We start from the raw sequence: 13,459 nt of genomic DNA, 5'->3' as shown, positions 1-13,459 counted from the left end.
CCTCTCTCACCTTCCTATTTCTCTCTTTTCCCTTCCGATTCAGAGGTGCTTTTATGACGACATTGATAATGAGTGGGAAAAGAAACATTCAGATTTGAAAGAGGAGGGAGAGAAATATGTGTGTTAATCTAAGAAATTATCTAATCTAATTTCACAGTTTACAGTGAAATTGAAAACAAGTCCGACTATGCATATTTAAAACAAGAAGGACAAGGACAACAACAGCAATAATAATAATAATAATAATAATAATAATAATAATAACAGCAACAACAACAACACCCAATCAAACACAGGGGAGTATATTTGAAATACAATATAGAAACTAAGATAACATAGAAATATAGTATTTTCCGAATATTGCATATTAATTTAGATTGTATGACAGTAATGCTCTGGAGTAGATTAAGTTTAACTAGGTTTTGCCCTGATAACAGAAGTTGCAGAGGCAGGAAAGGGGAACAGAGCAACAGTGAAACTGTCATCTCAGGATAATCTGTAACTGACTGTGAGAATTCTGACAACCCAAAACCCTTTGGGCTCAACCTTCAACCCCAGAGTCAAAATGTGTAATCAATCCACAAAGGGTTTATTAAAGCCCAGTTCCACTGTGCTACATCTGATTAAACTCTGGCAATTTTCCTTGCTCAAGCACAGAAAATGAACTCTATTTCGGAATCAGTACAAGGGAATAATAACAGTGAAACCTGATATTCATGATTAATCTAACTCTTAAAGTAGACATTCAAAAATTGTGCTAGAGTAAAATAACATGATTTTGTTTTTGTGATCAGAAAGAAATCAACGTTGACAGTTTGATCAGTCAGTTAAATGAATTTTGTTTTGAGGCAATGCACAAGGCTTCGATGGGTCGGTGGTTAGCATGAATATCCAACCCCTTTCATGTTGTTTCAAGGAGCAGCTTTAAAACACCTGTTCGCTGAACAGAGAGAAACAGGAAAGCTTTTTTTAATAGCTAGCTTGTTTTTCCCTTCATACTAAAATGAGATTCAGTCTCTGACCCTGATACTGATTGAGCCGTCCAATGAAAACATGCTCCCAGAATACTGTCATTATTCTTCCTTTGTGGTGGTTCTAATTAAGCAGCCACATCACTCTCTTTCCAAACAAGACAAGAGAACAAAAGAATATTATACATAAAATGTGCAGTATCATTTAATGTGTTCAAAGGTTTATGGGTAACGGATAGCTTGGTTTGTTGTAGGCTTAGGAATCATGCACTGACCTTGTACAGTAGGTTAGTCCAGGTTTGTGGTTGCACCATCTGACTTGAAGCATCCATAATGAAAGAAGCCACTCCTAAGATTTTCATAAGAGTAACCACACCCTAAATTTTACTTCATTTAATTAACTTATTGTGTATTATCATGTATTTACTTATCAACTTATCACATTCCTCTATGGCATCACTAGTCACTCATTAAGGCTGTTCTCCTTGAGCAGTGATGTCCTGGATACCTGAAACTGTCACTTCAGAGTCCTCTGTGTGTGTGTGTTTATGATATTTTCTCCATCTATACTTCACACACTGACAGAATGTGTCTATGCAGCCCATACTGCTAACCATGCAGTTTCCTCCGGCTTCAAAGGCTAGTTTACACTGATCTGACCATCTATTGGGAGGGAGCATAAAGACCACACTGTTAATGTGGGTGTGGGGGAGGGGGCAGAGGTGCTGAGAGAGAGGGGGAAGAAGACAAAAAGAGAGGAGGACCACAAAAGGGGGAGAGAGAGAGAGAGACAGACAGACAGACAGACAGACAGACAGAGAGAGAGAGAGAGAGAGAGAGAGAGAGACCTAAAACAGATGTTTATATTATCAAATCATCATCATCATCCAGTAACAATGTTGAATATTTAAACAATTGCATGAACAGAGAAATGCAATAAAGAAAATCCATCCAACACGATGTAAAAGACAGATGAAATAAGTAATGTCCTCAGAAAGGGAGAGAGAGAGGATGCTATATATTAATTAGTTACCACTGCAATCTGTTACAATTTCTGTCCTTTTCGTACAACACTGTAATTGCATTATCTCAGTGTCATAGTAAAATTATGAAGTCAGTCAGTAAAGCACAAATTGAGAGAGAGAGAGAGCACCCATGTGAGTTAATGTGAATATTCTCACTTTTCCTCAACCAAACCAATCTCAAAAAATGATTTAATGCACTCATTTGAAGTTTGGCTCTGACTCTTATTCTTGTTATTAATATTGTCGTCTCATTTTTTTCACCTTTATTAAACCGCGGGAGACCCACTTTGTCTATCATCTGAGAATGTCATGCTTGAGTGAGGGAAGACTGGGTCGGGGGGGGGGGGGGGGGGAACCATGCTTTACCACTCTTGGATCAACTCTGTGCTTAAATACCTTGTTCAAGTACGCAATGGCAATGGTCAGAGGAAGGGCAGAAACATTAGAACAAGCAACCCTCCAGTATTAAGTCAACATTCCTGCTTCCCCACCTGGGATTCGAACCAGCAAACCTCTAGTTCCTGGCACGGAGCCCGCGTCTCACTGAGTCATTAGTCATTTGTTTCCTTTTTGTCCCCTCAGCTTGTTTTATGAAGTGGTAAATAACATGGTGATTCTGTATGGGTGAAACTGTTCTCTGCTGCAGCTTGAGCGGTATGTCATGTAAAGAATGCCTTATGTAACATTTAACAGATACATACACCATCCCATAAGATACACAGCACTCGACTACGCCAGAATGTACTCTGGAAAAGGACTACAATGTTTAGACTCAATTCATCAGTTTTCTCATTCACAGTGGGCCTTTTTCTTTTTTTTTCTTTTTTTAGCTTTCTTTTATACCAACAATGTGCTGTGAATCACAGAGAAAGAAGAAACAACAACAACAACAACAATAAAAACAACAACAACAACCATAGCTGTTCACTACTAAACATGGTTAAGCTGGTAAACTAATCATGGAGATCTTAGGCAGTTGAATCTATGTGGTTACGCAGGGTTAGACCCAAGATATACCAGACGCATGGGTCAATACACAAAAATACACCAATGATGCATCTGTTTGAATAGTTTTAATCATGTATACTATTAATGCTCTCAGTCATTATTTATACAATTCATACTCACTTCAGAAAATGAAACAGTGAGAGGACAGAAAAACGGGCCTCTCTCACGGTTTCTGAGGTAACTCTGAAATTGACTCTGAGAACTTTGACTCTGTGAAATGTTTGCGTAGGAGTGAAGTGTGAGTGTGCGGTCAACGAGCCATAAGACTGAGGAAAATATGCCCCTGATACTGACCAACTGAATGTCAGGTCTGAATCGTGGAACCATCCCAAAAACCTGTCTTCCTTTCCTCTTTCAGCACAGGACCCGTCCAAAACGCTCTCACAGCCTCGCTCAGGGTATGCTGGAGCACGCTCCAGAAATGGGATCTGATCCAGCACACTTTTGCTTTCATCTACGACCCCTCCACCCCCACCCCCCACCTCCCAAACCCCTCCGCCACCCCACCACCCTGCGAAAGGGATTTATGATTGAGAAAAACAAAACTGGTGATCTATCTGAGAGTGAAATCTGTCTGGCTTTGATATTAATAGCTCCATTGTCCGGTTTTGAATTTGGATGGCTTTGCTGTCTCTGTGGTATGAAGGTGCCTTGAGGCATCCCACAAGTCCACAGTAAGAGTCCTAGGGTATATTCCCAGAGATCCCTAAATCCACTCAACTGAACTCTTCCAAGTATTTGAGATGCCTGAGGCACCTGGTTTTGACTTCAGAAAACCAGACACAGACTGAGGACTTGAGCCATTTGAGGAGAAAGTGCAAGGGTATAACATCCTTCTTTATATCTCTTATTTCTCTCTCTCTCTCTCTTGATTCTCTTTGTTCTCATCAGGAACATGACAATAAATATTAATTTTTTGTTGTTGTTCTGTTTTTTGAGGTCCACATTCTTTTTTCAGAACTGACAGCTTTTTCCCCCCCTACAAGAAACATCTCTCTCTCTCTCTCTCTCTCTCTCTCTCTCTCTCGCTCTCTCGCTCTCTCGCTCTCTCTCTCAGTTTTGATTTTTTCCTTTTTCATTTTGTTTTACAATGCTTCCTAGCTGTCATCTTTTGTCATCCATTTTTTATCGTCCCCATCCATCAGTTTTATTTCTTATCAGATAATGGAAGGATATAGAGAGATTGAAAGAACAGAGCGGTATGGTCAAAGCCTGAGATAAAGAAATATTTTCAGAAGCGTGCCGATTTAAACTTGTGATAAGGAAAAGAAAACCTTTGACATGAAGACCAACATAAGTAATGAATATATGGAGCCATCATTTGATCTGATTAGCTAGAGTGTTTAAATGGCTTTATCTACAGACACATGCAGGTATTTGAAATTCAAATGTTGCGATTACACAAATCCTCTTTATGGGGATTAGATGTAGTAAAATACAGAAATTGAGCAAAAGGAATTTTTGTTGACACTTTGCCCTCTGTGCTCTCTAAATCTGTGGTCACATTCTCTTATCCTCAATCAGGGGCATTGTGAAGACATGGCCAGTAATTTAATCTAATGAGAATGATGATGGTTGTTAGTTTAGGTGCTCTCTGATGTGGGAGTGGACATACGCTGACGTCAAACGTTCTATTTAGTGAAAACATGTGGATTACAGACCTCAGAACAGTGCTACTGTTGGCCCTCAATGATATGATGAGAACTCAGCTTTACTTGGCCATATTCACTGTAGGCTTTTCAGTCAAAATAAGGAACTTACACACACACACACACACACACACACACTGATGTAACTAATCAGCACCAGACTTAGCATGAGGGACAGTGATGTGATGACTGACAAGCACATTTGGTTGAGCTGTGGCTTCTTTGGAAGAAAAAAACACATAGGGGAAATAAAGGGGGGGGGGGGGTGGAGATTTGGGCAGAAAATAAAGACCGCTATGCCAGGCACAATGTTTACTGCCAAAAAAATTTCAGCACATCACATAGATCACAGAACTAAAAAAAAAAAAAAAAAACATTCATTAGAAATATAATTTAAACTAATCAGAAACATTACATATCTTTTTATCATAATCAAAGGCATGGAATATCAATAACTTTATTCATACAGTCAAGGAGTTTCATCAGTTTTACATATGCATTATATTTATTATACAGATGCAAGTAAAAAAAAAGAGAGAGAGAGAGAGAGAGAGAGAAGCAGAGGACAGAGTGAAATGGAAAGTGAGAGATGGAGGTTAAAATGAGAGGAAAATCATTCAATGCATCCATCTTAACTTGAGTGATGAGTGTGCTTGCAGACAGGACCAACTTTGCCTGAGTGACGCTGTAACTGTGTGTGTGTGTGTGTGTAAAGATGCATATGTTTGCTCTTTTTTTACAATGAACATTTTTCTCTCTCTCTCTCTCTCTCTCTCTCTCTCTTTAAACATCTAGCCCCTCTTTCTCTCCTCCTTCTCTGTCATACACATATTCTGGACTCATTTACAGAAAATACGGATAAACACCCACCATTAAACAATGTGAGGGTAGTGAGTGATCACTCAAATCCATCCTCACTCAGCATCCATGGTTCATTTCCCAGTCTGCCATCCCAAAATATCCCCATTACGCTGACAATACATTTGTCCATTTTTCATCCCATTGACATCACCGTATTGCTGGTTTTTCTGTCGATGTCATAAGATTTTCGCATGCAGTGTTTATTCAGGCTTATTGGAGGGAACTCATCGGAGAATTTCAGAGAGCTTATTGGAGACTTCAGCATGATGGTTTTGCACAGTTTTTTTTTTGTCCAGAAGAAAGCCTAAAGCCCAGCATAGTCCTTCAACTCTGTTGACTGTGTAGAATAGTAACCCTGGAGTATAAAAGCGAAGGAGAAAGCAGTTGTGTCATTAAAAAAAAAACATTGAGTTTTCTGATGTTTTCAGGCGACTCTTTGGAATCCTCAGCTCTGAATTCACTGGTTACTTCCACAGAGCGTCTTTGAATGTCCTCTGGTTTTAGTTGTTACACTCTCTGAGAAAGCCCCTTGTTTCAGGCCTTTGCCCAGAATGTGGTTGGTCTCAGCAGTACCTTCTCAGTCAGTGAATCAGTCATGTTCTCCAGAGTAAGACAGTTACACTGTAGTAATGTTCAACTCTGTTGCAGTGTAACCAAAACACAGCTGTGGGAAGGCGAACAGATGCATATGCTCTTGACTGTGAGAAGTAACATTAGCCAGAACAGTTGAAGTAATTACGAGTGAAAGGACGAAAATCCCTCACAATTCAAACAAGCCATGGGCCAGAATCAATCAAACTGCCATGGACTTGCTGTTGTGACAGTGAAATATTTGATATTTTGCCAAAGCATTTAAGAACTGATGCCAGAGACCTTTTTTTTCTCCTCCACATAATGTCACAATACCTGACCTCATCATGCTTATGAGAGGGGGACAAGGGAAGTTTTAGCTAGGTTTTATCCTATTTATCTGTGGCATTACAGCTGCTATTTGCCATCTGGGCATAGCTCTTAGTAAACGGTAGAAAACCATGTTTTTGAACCCTGTCACATCAGAGAAATGCCAATCACTCACACTTTACCTATGCTACTGGACATATGTCACATCCTGAACAGGACACATCATATAGTTATGAAATATATTAACACATACCACCAGGTGAACGGAAAGAAGCAGATGGCTCACTCTGCAGGTAAGAGGACCCTGAGACAGAAAAGGACAAGAAGAGAGAGAGAGAGGGGAGGGGAGGGGAGGGGGGTGATGAATGGCGAGTGAGAATGTACTATCTTCACATATATGGCACACATAGGAAAAAATGTCTGTGTCCTTTAGTCCTGAGATGCTAACCTATTTCCCCTGCTTCTTCATTGTGATGAAGAGGATACTGATGAATAAAAAAAAAAACATTGTCTCAGGTATTGAGAAGAAGATCCATTCCGTAGTATCCATAATATAAGCGTGAAAATGAATGTCGCCAACAACAGATTATTGTCGTTTTCAAGTTTTACACTTAATTCAGTTAAACTCACAGTAACACGAAACAGCTGAATTTATTTATCAGTGCAGTTTTAGTTTTCATCATGTTGTGTAGAGCGGATGGAAATTGATGGAAACTGTTTTTGCTCTTTCTAATTCAGTGTAGACCTTATTAGATGAAGGCATTCATATGTCAGAATAATTTGTGTGTGTGCTGTGCTGGACTTAGATGTTGTAGGTGTTCCATTTTTACTGAAACCTAGTTCAGGCCTTCAGTAGCAGATGAGGTAGAATTTCTTTCCAGAATGTTTAATTTATCGTCTGCCACCTCCGTTTCACTCTCTAGTAAAATTTCGTAAAACCCTGCTTCTGTAAGACTGTCATCAGACTTAACACAGACAACCAGAGCAGCTTTATTGCGTCTTCTCAGTAGGACAGGATGGGCTGTGTACCCGGACCTTTTCATGAATTGATTAAGCATTCTCCTGTCAGAAAGATCAGTTAGGTTGTCATGGTGACGCCAGGGAAGCAGGTTGGCATGATGGAGAGTGTGGGGAGATCACGTGTGATTGATGGTAAAGTGATAATGCAGAGGGTTCTTTGTTTCAGAACTGAAGAGGAACCTGTAATGCTCAGACAAAGGCGATCTTCATTAGGCACCCCTTTTTAAACCCTGGAGAAAGAACGCATGAACGAGTGATGAGGAGGAGGAAAGAGAGAAGAAGGAGGAGAATGTTGAGAGAGTGCATATAGGTTAAAAGAGGACAAAGGGTTTGATAAATCAAAGTCTAATGCACATGTTCAAGTAGTTGGCAGAAGAATTAAGGTTTTACGCTAATAATTCATCCTTAAAAAAAAATGTTTTCCCCTATCAGTGGCTGAATTGGACAGCTGAAATGGTGTTTTCATATATTAAAAAAATCCCAAAAAGTTCAAGCAGACAAAGAAGTATTTAGTGACAGGGAAGGGCTCGTTTGACATCAACCATCAGCCAGGAGATGGTAAAATCTGAGTTATGAGGTATGTGACTGCCTGATTATTGTTTTTCTGACTGGCCGATTACGGTATCGCTCAGGTTAGAATAAAAATGACCTTATAGTGTCAGGTGTCTTCTATCTAGTGAAATACAAGTGTGAATGTTCACATATCTTATGACTCAACCTTTCTGGAAAAAACGTTCCATCAGTTTGAAACCTACAGGCCTGGATAGCTATATGATTGTTGTTTTTATACAAATGCCTACACTTCAGTGACACCCAAAAAAGTATTTGGTTGAAACATAGGACTAATTTAAGACCACGCATCAACATGGAAAATGTGTAAAGAACTGAAGAGATAAAAGGAGTAGAAATGTAGACACACAGAGGGTTGAAACAGATTTAAAAGGAGGGGAGAGTGATAGGAAAAAAATAGAGAGAGAGAGAGAGAGAGAGATGCCTGCGTCAGTCCTCAGGCAGTATGCGGAGTGTCAGTCATCGGTTTGAGAACACTGTGTTTCAGTAGTGTCAACTGTCCTCCATTCCATATCCAAACCTCCAACAGCTCCCAGCTCCTGGCTCTCCTCTGACTCTGCAGTGCGCAGTTTACAGTCAGGCACAATATAATGTACTGCCTAATGATTTGATATTTATCATATGCTTATACCAATACAGTAGATACAATATTCACAGTCATTTCTAGGTGTTCTTGTGAGTCTGTTCCCCTTAGATAGATAGATAGATAGATAGATAGATAGATAGATAGATAGATAGATAGATAGATAGATAGATAGATAGATAGATAGATAGATAGATATGGGTAAAATGCCTTCTTGGCTGTGTGTTGTGGGACAGAGTCTTGCAGGAGTATTGTGAATAACATTGTTTGCTTATTTTCCTTTACCCATATGTGGCCCATAATTTCGCTAGGCAACCATGACTGATTATCAGGCTCATTTGTTAGTGTTTTTCTCTGCCAAGAAAGAAAGATGAAAAAAAACAACAGTGTTAGTGAGAAGGCTCTAACACTCTCATGGGATCATTTTGAATGACAGTGAGTTTGAATCGCATTAAATTACAATTCAGTGTTTACACAGAGTTATGCTGAGTTGTTATAGTTTGCCCACAAGTAACATGGATGATATGAATCGAGATTGGCCATGAAGTGTATTTGTGCGATGGCTCCTTTTACCATGAGAGAATGCCAAGAAATGTCACTGGCTTTGAATTATGGGAGGGTAAATTAGAGTGTTAAATTCTCTGAATCTTTGGCTTTGCTTCTTTGTCTGTTGTCATGTACAAAGCATCATGATGAAGGCAGATGTTGATGAAATGTTTATATCACACTTACAGTGGACACCAGCTGCTAATGAACTCTGGAGTCTAGGAATAACCTTATGGTGTCTTGTGGCTAACTGACTTGTTGGAGTGTGTGCGTGTGTGTGTGTATTCACATATCTCATGACTCAAGCTGTCTGGACAACATAACATATCCATCAGTCTGATACCTTCACATTAGACCTGGATAAAAAACAGAACATCATTTTCCCCTCCTTTTTCCCTCAACTTTTTCACTTAATTTTAAAGGCAAGTTTCATTTTGCATGTATAAATTCATACAATCATTTGAAATATGTAATTTTCTATCATCTAGGATCTTAATGTTTTTTTTTTCACTCATCGCTACTGTTCTGTTTAATCTTATGTGTATCTTTTGAATTATCCAAGGGTCAGGTTTCAAAGGGTGCTATGACCTCCAGGTGTCAGTGAACATCACAGACCTGGTCTCTGAGGTGATAAAGACAGACTTTAATCCCTATCTTTTTTTGGCCTTCCTGACCTTGAGGCTTGGTTTCATTAATCCGGCAGTGATATGATATTGTGACAAAAAAAAAAAAAAAAAAAAAGATTTGGTGCTTTATCCTCAAAACTGGCTGTGCGTTCTGAATTTAATTTCTTTTTTAACAGTGGTTTCTGCCACAGGGCTGGGTGAATCCGTGCATTGACTTGGAATGACAGAAATTCCACAGCGCACCCACTGGATTTTCTTATTGCAGTTTTCCAGGTGCTCTTTCACAATTTGAACGCATGGCATCACTCTTAAATGTTGTGAGATGGAAAATGTACAAATGCTTGGAGGAAAATACTTGATTTGTAACCTGATTGGTCAGTCTGGATCCAACACAGAGGTCTTGTGGGATGGAAGTCATGTGGTTACCGATGTCCTGTGATACTTAAGATTACATGTGCAGATGTATCTGGATTAATTCAGTTACTAAATTTGTTGGCATGAATTCAGTTAGAGGTTTTCTTTTGAGGGGAACTCCAAAAAATGATTCATAATTTGATTATGTGTGCTCATCACATCGTTAAGAAGCAGCCATTTGGTGACTATGTCTGACACATTGCTTCAGGCGTATTCGCAGTTCAGTTTACAAAATGGACAGAATGTTTCAATAGTTTTAATTTCCATTTTCCAACTCAAACACATCGATCATACATTACAATAACATATTCGGTGTTTACATCAGCAGATATTAGGTAAATGCGTGGTTATCACTTTCTATTTGGTACATAGAATACAACCACACCTAGCTTCTCAATACATACATACATGCTTAACAGCTCATGTCCGCACACACAGCCGATGTACATTCACATTAAGATTTGGTTTGTCCCCAAAACAAAAGTCACTTTTTAGTTACCATTAGCAGCTATTTAGATTCTGTGTAGTTGAACGTGTTTTGAAAAAGTAAGTCTGGTTTCAAGCGGTTTTAATGGTGTTTTGAGGACCAAACCCAATATTCTCTAAGACTAACTGTAAAAATCAGTTTGCAAAACCCATCTGAGCTGAAATTAATTGAATTGCTGTTCTTTGAAATTTAGCTAGACCATATATATTCTCAATCATCTCATCATGCATAACTTTGTAAATGAACTTTGTGATAGTACTGAATCACCAAAGCTTTTTAAGGCTTTATTGTGAAGCCAAAGCCAAGAGAAATGTGGTACTGTCTGGCGAGAGATTTTTGTCAGAAGACAGGGAGCTAGCTTTGCTGACAGTGGATAAAATCTCTCAAAAGTGCTTTGGCTACAAAAGCTCTTTAATATTTCAGACTTAAAAGATATAGTCAAACATAATACAAGTACAAAACCTTATCAGAACTTTATCAGTAATATAAAACCCACTCAATTCATTCTCTCAGTTTATTCTTCATTCGTACAAGAATTACATCAGTTTCAAAAGAAGAAAGATAGATAAAGGAAAATGTGTGTGTGTGTGTGTGGCAGCAAGATGGAGGTGGAGGCCAAAGACAGCGGTAGGTGGGGAGAAGGAATAGAGGAGAGGATGAAACATGGAAAAGTGTAGATGAATGAATTGCTTTGTCTGATGTTTCTATTCCAGTTTTTTCTTTTTTTTATTTTAGCCCCACAGTTTTACACCCAGACTCATCACTGTGTCCCAGCTCAGAGGCCTGGCTGAAAATCAGATCACTAACAATTAAAGAAACGACAGTCTGAAAAGATGGTCTGTCACTGATTCTGTGGCTAATTTAAAGCATTTAACACAGAAGACGTATCCTCAGTGAAAACTCAGGTCCCTTTGATATACAGTACCATATGAAAAAAAAAGTTACCTGATGTCCACAGGAACAAAATGAATGAGTTGAATGAATTGTCTTTTCTCTCCATTTAAAGAGTTGATCAGAAGTAACAGAAATAAAAAGGATGCAGTGAGTAGATAATGAATAGTTTTGAGGCACTGGGTTTGAGAATCTCGATGTTGTCATATTCACTTTCTGCTCTGACTCACTGTAAGACTGTCAGTAGTGAGAGAGAGAGAGAGAGAGAGAGAGAGAGAGAGAGAAATTACAAAATTACCAAAGTACCAAGGTCTGATACATTCATATTCCTACATCCATCTCAGAAATTCTTAAAGTTGAACTATAAATAAATGATTACCGGACCAATGATTTCTCTGAGGTATGAGATAGACAAACATTCACATTATGTTCAAGTTGTCAGAATGCCTAGGAGTCACTTCAAAGTGAGTACACCTCCATCCTTGACAGAGAGTGAGAGAGAAATCAAAGACTAAGGTCACAGTGTGGTTCAAAACTATATTGGAGCAATGATTGATCTACACATTTTCCCTTCCTCTCCTCATTCCCTCTTTCGCATCCTTTATCCGCTCTCTTTGCTCTCTCATCTCTTCCGCCAGTCTCTCTTCCTCTCTTTGATGGAATGCCCATTCAGAAATCAATGGCGGTATATTCCAAAAATGCATTTGGAATTTTAGTATTTCACCACCCCAATTGATTCTGCTTCCTTCCCACAATTCATCATTCCATCAACCTGTCTACTCACTAAAACCATGACCTCTGTCGCTGCCTGGAAGCATAACTATTGAAGGAGAGGTCACTCTTCAGGTCTTAATGAAACCCAATGTTCTGTTTTCATTCATTCTTCTTTATTGTCTGCTTTGCCTTTGGTTCACCATGTACCTAACTAAACAGATATGATTACATATATATGCTCTGATTCAGCTAATTGAGTTTGGTGAGTAGGTCATGTGCTATATCAGATCTGTTTGCACTGGGCAGGAACACTGTAGAATGGAAGAACGCTGATCTAGAGCAGTTGTACCTAATTAAGGAGCCCCAAGTCAGTCCATAAACTTACTCTGTCCAAACTGGGTTAGTTGGACAAAACAAATATATAGCAAGGTTGTGAGCCTCTGAGCATTTGAACTGGTGTAGGGCATCGTCCCAGTCAAACCAGCCACAGCCAGTCTCTGCTCCCCCCAACACACACATCACCCAACAGCAATGGATAGACAACAAAGGAAGCCATTTCAGAGAGATTTCCTCCAAACTGCTGCCTTTCCTGCTGAGAGGAAAGCTTTGAGTTGGGTCATGGTCAGGTGATTGGAAGTTGATTGTATTTGCTAATGGGGTCGTCAAACATATGTTGTCCCAGACATCTCTGAACACAATGCTTTCCATGAAGAGGACTTTTCTTCATGAACATAAATGAACAAATTCAATGGTGTGGACAGTGAACAAATACACTCTGAAAGGTTTAAGGATGTGGACATTGCTGTACTTATCTTTTCTATCTCACTGGTTCAGTGATCAATAAAAAACATCTGGAGGGGAGATAAGTGAAGGAATGAATGGAAGACAGGAGAGAAGGATGGAAAATCAGAATGACAAAGTGGTGTGTGTTTGTGTGTGTGTGCACATGAATGTTTGTGGTTTTGAACGTATGTCTAGGTGTATCTGTTATCGCACGTGCACGTCTCTGGAGTTCTGGCATGTTTTTCAGTAAAATATCCAGTGTGTGTGTGTGTGTGTGTGTGTGTGTGTGTGTGTGTTAAATGAGCAGAGGTAAATTGCGTAGGAATGTTTAAAATGAATGTGGTTGAAATTCTCAACTGAAGTGATTTTGTCCCAAGGGTACAAACTAATGACATGAAATGTGTAACCCAC

This window comes from Chanos chanos, chromosome 3, assembly GCF_902362185.1.
Source record: "Chanos chanos chromosome 3, fChaCha1.1, whole genome shotgun sequence".
In the NCBI taxonomy this organism is placed as follows: Eukaryota; Metazoa; Chordata; class Actinopteri; order Gonorynchiformes; family Chanidae; genus Chanos; species Chanos chanos.
This window is presented reverse-complemented; position numbering follows the sequence as displayed.